Raw genomic sequence first — 6,604 nt, forward strand, 5'->3', positions numbered from 1 at the left:
TATTCTATAACTACAGCTATAATACAAACTATATACAGAGCTAAATATTCTGAGCATACATCAATGCTACTCTGAGTGCCTGCAGCTGCTCTTAGCAGCAATCTTATCTCTAAATACTATCTCTTGCACTCACTCTCCGACACACTGGCTGACTCTCTCTCTCACACACAGAGACTCACTCACTTGACTAATTAAGTAGAGAGCAGTACATTGCTCCTCCTCTCTGTAGAGTCAGCAGAGACCTCAGGAGATGATCAGGAGATTCTTGGGTATGGGAGGGGTGAAATCTCCTCATCCTCCCCCATTTCATCCGACCATTCAAGAATCTTTAACATAACTGCAATTTGCACACATACTCCAAAAGTTGTTTTCTGCTTACAACCTTGGTAACATACTTGCAGGTATCTCTCTTCCCCCTTATCTAAGACACTTTATCACATCATTAAACAGTTACTACAACCTTTCTGTGTCTATTAGGAAAGAGTTAAAACATAAACCTCAACCTGTAGTTTACACAAAATACACATTGTGAACACACAAATGAATAAGCAGCTTCTGAAAAATCTTCACACACATTTCTTCCTCTCAAATACAAATTGACATTTCTAATTAGGCAGATTTGAACAAACCACTTTAAACACATGCTTGCTCCTTCAATCCTGATCCTTTTAACATATTACACATGAACCACTTAAGGTCAGGTAAGGAAATAAATGCAGCGTTTTGCGCCACTACTCTCAGCACACTTCATGCTAGGTTTAAAAACCCCACCAGAGTTGCATGTGACCGCAGCCTTTGCAAACTCTTCAGAAAACCTTTTCGGTGGTACCCCCTTGGTTGTTCTCTCAGATCTGCGCAAAACTCTCTGATCCTCTTGTTCTGGTGCTTCCTCCTCTTCGTGAGAATGGGGAGCTAAAGTATATGAAGCTGCTAAGTCTGAATCAGCGTCAGACTCACCTGAGGCTTTTGGGCTCTGATAATCTGTGCCATCATCTGAAACTACATTGGCATCAGAATTATCAATCACATCAGAACTTGCCTCCCTTTTAACTTTCTTTGCCCCTTTTGCACCATCATCACAAATGGGATGGCACTGAAAAATGCCAACTTTGTCCCATTGTGGATTGTCGTCAATGCTCCTGGTCAGCCTTATGGTTTTCGTGTCTGTGATCAGGACACGATAAGACCCTTTCTCATATCCTGGGAAAATACCATGTTCTCCACGCTTACTCAGTTTGTCACCCTGCGAGGTGTGCACCCAAACTTCCAAACCAAACATTTTAAAGTGCTTCACACATGGCTTTCTTCCGTGAAGCATCTCATATGGGGTGCAGTTTACACTAGACTGGTACCTCCTGTTATACACATAACAGAAAAACGAGAGCTTCGGCCCAAAAAGGATTGGGCAGCCCCGAATCATGTAACAGTGTTCTGATTCCTTGCTGCAGGGTCTGGTTCAATCTCTCACATAAACCATTCTGCCAGGGCGATCTGGGCGTGGCAGTCCTATGCTCAATGCCCTGTTCAGAAAGAAAAGCCTCAAACTCTTCTGAACAAAACTCTCCACCCCGTCAGTGAAAAGACAATGTACATTCTCATTATGTACATTCCTGAGCCATTTACAAAACTGACGAAACTTAGTAAAGGCTTCAGACTTTTTCTGCAGCACATAGACCCATGCATATTTAGAGTAGGAGTCTATCAAAACCATGAAAAACCTTGAATTGCCTCTAGAGAGCGCTAGAGGCCCCACTAAATCTGCATGAATGACTTCGTATGGTTTCTTGGACTCTCTCCCAGACTCTGTACCTTTGGGAGCTTGCCTTGCCTTACTCTCAGCACAAGAAACACATTTCATGTGGTAGGGACATTCTTTTAGCTTCATACCCTGAACCATATCAGGCATTTTTGCCACAGCCTGGAAATTCAAATGACCATAAACACGGTGGTAATAAGGAATACATTGGTCATGCATCTTCTCATTCTTATCAACAGACAAATTGCAACACTCTTTCTCAGTTGCTTCTGCAGTACCTGTACCTGAAACAAAAGGCAACTGATACAGACCATTTACACATTTTGCATATAGAATGAGCTTGCCATCTCGACGAATTTCACAGCGAGATTTAGCAAACACCACCTTAAAACCCTGATGATCAAGCTGGGAAACACTCAACAAATTGTCCTGAATATCAGGCGCATACAGGACATTCTTAATAGTTGCATTCAGGCTCTTTAAGAACACAGTTCCCTTAGCCTCACTCGTGAGAACTGTCCCATCTGCTTGATGAATTTCTTTCTCTTGCTTCTGAAGCTGAACAAAGAGATCCTTATCTTTGGCCACGTGGTTGGTACAGCCAGAGTCGATCACGAAGAAACTCCACCCACGTTGACTGCAGCAGCGAGAGAGCAAAACCTTTGAAGTAGCAGGTGCTTGGGGATTTCGTCCTCCTCCCTCTCTGCCTCTGAAGTTTCCCTTCTTCTTTGAAGATTTCTTGCAGCACTGAAAACTCAAATGGCCTTGTGCTCCACATGAAAAGCACCGCTTCAACTTTAGTGCTTTAACAGCAGCAGTTTCACTTTCCCCTGCTGAAGACTCAGGCACATTTTCAGGCACATTTTTAACAGCACCATTGTCCCGGCTTTCTCTAACAGCCTGTCTGCGATCCCACTCATTCAAGAGCACGATAGACACATAATCTTCTGTTAGCCGGTCAGAAGGCAGTGTAGAAATCTGGGCAGCTACTCCATCATAAGACTCATCTAGGCTATTTATCATCAGCATTGCAAACACAGCCTCTGAAATAGCCAGGTCTCGCTGAACAAGGTCCTGTCTGAGACGCTTTAACTGAGATAGATGGCTAGGCAAATCACCTTTCTGCAACTGCAACCTGCACAGCTTCTTGAAGAAAATCACACTGGAACCAGCATTTTGTCTCAGATGCATATCTCTCAACTTATGCCAAACAGCTTGTGCAGTCTCTTGACCCTCTAAGTTTACAAGCAAGTGGTCTGAAACACTCAAAACAATTGTCCCTCGGGCTTTCATATCTGCAGCATGCCACTCAGCCCAATCATCATCATCTTTATCTGGAGGGTCATCTTCTATGGTGTGAAATAGCTTTTCCCTCTGTAAAAGCGCTTTCATCTTAACTTGCCAAACTGCATAGTTTTCAGGCGTGAGGAGGGGAAAGGACATAGCCATCTGGCCAGAATGTGCACAGGCCATGTCTGCTATTACTTAGAGCAAGACACTTCCCTCGTGCAAACACAGATAAAGCCTTGGACTTCTTCAGCCACTCTCTCCCCCACTCAAAGCGCAATTAACAGGCAAACAGGGATGCTATCTTCTTTCTTTGGCAGTCAGCAACAGACCTCAAGCAGCAGCAACAGCGGCAGCTTGAGCACTCTGCTCCAACACAGCTCTGCTTCTAGGCACCACAAATCAGTCCAGCATGCAGCCTCCGTTCCGCCGTCCAGCGATCATCAACAGACACCTCTGGCAACTGGGACGACTGGGATGACTGGAACAACGACTGGTCAGACGACTGGGCCCATAACCGATGTCAGCATCACCCTTGAGCCAGTGTACCAACTGGACTCATGCACTACAGCCCCGACTGGGCTAGGTGAGCTGGGTAGCACTGCCAGAGTCCTCCTTTCCCACAGGAACTGGTCACAGTGCTGTGGACTCACAGCTTGGAGCTGAGAGCACCGGATTCACTGTCTCAATAATGCAGTTGTTGCGCAGCAGCGTTTTGCAGAGTCTTGCAGAGTATAAACCACTCGGAGAGCAGCTCTGTAAAGTATATTCTTTTATTCTATAACTACAGCTATAATACAAACTATATACAGAGCTAAATATTCTGAGCATACATCAATGCTACTCTGAGTGCCTGCAGCTGCTCTTAGCAGCAATCTTATCTCTAAATACTATCTCTTGCACTCACTCTCCGACACACTGGCTGACTCTCTCTCACACACACAGAGACTCACTCACTTGACTAATTAAGTAGAGAGCAGTACATTGCTCCTCCTCTCTGTAGAGTCAGCAGAGACCTCAGGAGATGATCAGAGATTCTTGGGTATGGGAGGGGTGAAATCTCCTCACCATTGCCATGTCACGATTTGCAGCCGGGCTCTTCCCTTCTACTCCACTGTCTGCTGCATGCTGTGTGTTCCTCCTTTACTGATTCCAAAGGGAAGTGGGTGCTTGTTTGCTGCATTGAAGAAAAAGTGAATTGTCTAATTGGTTGCTGAATCTTCAATGCTGGCAACAGGACAGCAACCCCCACAGTACCTGAGGGAGAATGGCACAAACAGCTCTGTCTCCCAACACCTCACTGCTGCTCCTTGCACCCCAGCAGCCATCTTACTCTGTATAAAGTTAGAGTTGGCTCTTATAAAATGCTATCACAATTCCTTATGTTATACTTGTGCAGCTGTACTGAGTGAAATATACAAGTGCACATTCACCTTACACTGACGTGCTAAACACCAGGGTTCAACCCAGGGTATGGAACTGAACCCTAAAGAATTACAGTGCTAGCCCCTGACATCATGATGATGATGCATTGTGAAATGTAAAAATAGGGAGAAATAGGATCAGAGGCAGCTAGAGACTTTTAAAGAACAGTAAAAGTGGGCTCAGTAAAACAATATCAGATAAACAGAATGACCACAATCCAGTACTATTGAATGCACATAAGCTTATTCAAATGAATGAGTTTGAGTGTCCTTAAACAGATTTAAGGACACTCAAACCCATTCATCTGAATAAGCGGAACTGTGGCCAGTTAGAGCAATTTATTTTACTTGCAGTGACTATGAAGAATGTGTCTTTCCTGTTCACAGAGCTCTGTTTCTTGAAATAATGTCCATTTGTGCTCATGAGCAAACCAGCCATATTGGGAGTCTTCCTGGCCACCTCCCATCCCTCAGCACAGTCAGGTGCCAGAATCCCTTCCTTTGAGAGCTCCAGCCGACCCACACAGCAAGCCTTTCATCAAAGCCCATTTTTAACCAAGCAACACTTTAGTAATGACAGTTGCCAGAAGCCCCAAACCTTAAATGAATAACTTGGTCTACCTTTCAGCATCCACCCATATTTTGTTCCCTGCTATAAAAAGGCAAAGGTGCCTTGGCTGTGGGATTAGGTTTCCCTTGCTGTTTGTTTTGGAAAAGCCGTGGAAATGTCAAATGAAAGCCACATTAAGTTTTGGGTCACCATTTGTAAAGCATCTAGTCATTCATGCAGCCCCTTTGCTCAGAATCAAAAGCTTTTTGCTTTGGCCTTTTCAGTCCGAAGACTTGGTAAGCAGGAAGACATACTGAATATAGATTTTAGCACCCAGAAGTTCACCTCACTGCCTTGACCTTATTGTTATTAAAAATAAAAATTAAAATCCGTAACAGACCCTCCAGTTGTTGCAGGAACCCAAGCAAGGGAATGTTGTGGTCCCACCAAGACTCAATGTTGTATCCACATGTCAGTTCTGTTGTGGGAGAAACATACTGAATGGCACTGAGTGGAGGCACCACTGTCTACCTTCTCAATCTATTCACCTCCCAGTCTCTAGAAGTCATATCTCCCTCCACCGAGTCTAAGGAAAGTCTGATGACCAGGAGCGAAGCTGGACACCAACTTCCCAAAATGTGTTAGGTGCACTACCCCAAACTACCTGCCTCTCCTGTGCTTGGCTGTGTCCAGTAACCTGCTGCTCAAAGCCACCTGGCCCGAATTATTAGCACCAGATGCAGATTGCCATGCAAAAGAACTGGGAGAAGGTTCTATTGTGGTCCTCCTGTCTAAAATGGGGCCCTACATGGCTCACATTGTGCAAGTCTTAGCACTGAGTATAGAAATATATTATACTAGAACTCTCTTAAATCCACAGTCCACTCCATTTATCCCATCCTTTCAGATAGGGACAGACCTTTTGGCCCAAAACTAGAAACCATGTTGACTACATCCCCATCTCTGGAGAATTCGCACACCCCCAGGACCCAACATTTGGCAAAATCATTACAGCACTTCCTAGCGACCCTAACTTGATACACAGAACCCCTGTGATTGGAGAGGGGTGCTAAATTTCCCCTCTGCACACAGCTGGGCTGCCTGGGTGTACATAGATGCACTATGTCCTAGTTGGCAAATCACCAGCTGAATCCTCAAAGAGCCTTTGAGAGAAAGGAACCGTTTCTTAGGTCTAAGAAAGAAGACCCTCAGTCTATGTTTAAGCCAGTTGGGAAGAGTTGGCACTCCAGGATACCAATAATGCAACCTCTCTCTTGGTTCTTCCTAAAACACGGAGCCAAAATGTACAAACCCAGTTTTCTTCCCACCTAATTCACTACAGTCCAGGCCAACCTGCCGACACTACCTGCATTCAAGTGGCTGGTTAGAAATGAGCCTGACCCAGACACTGTGTTAACAGGAAGGTCAACCCAATCCAAACTCCTCCTGACCCACCACCTGCCTTTTGTCTTATCCCAAGAACAAAAAACTCAGCAGACACCAACAATAAGGGGTCCTGCATGCAAACACAGAGGGTTTTTCTGCACTGAGCAGCCCCTCCCTCCCTCCTTGCTAAAAGGGGACTCT

Source organism: Podarcis melisellensis, assembly GCF_964234715.1.
Source record: "Podarcis melisellensis genome assembly, chromosome: 14".
NCBI classification, from domain to species: Eukaryota; Metazoa; Chordata; class Lepidosauria; order Squamata; family Lacertidae; genus Podarcis; species Podarcis melisellensis.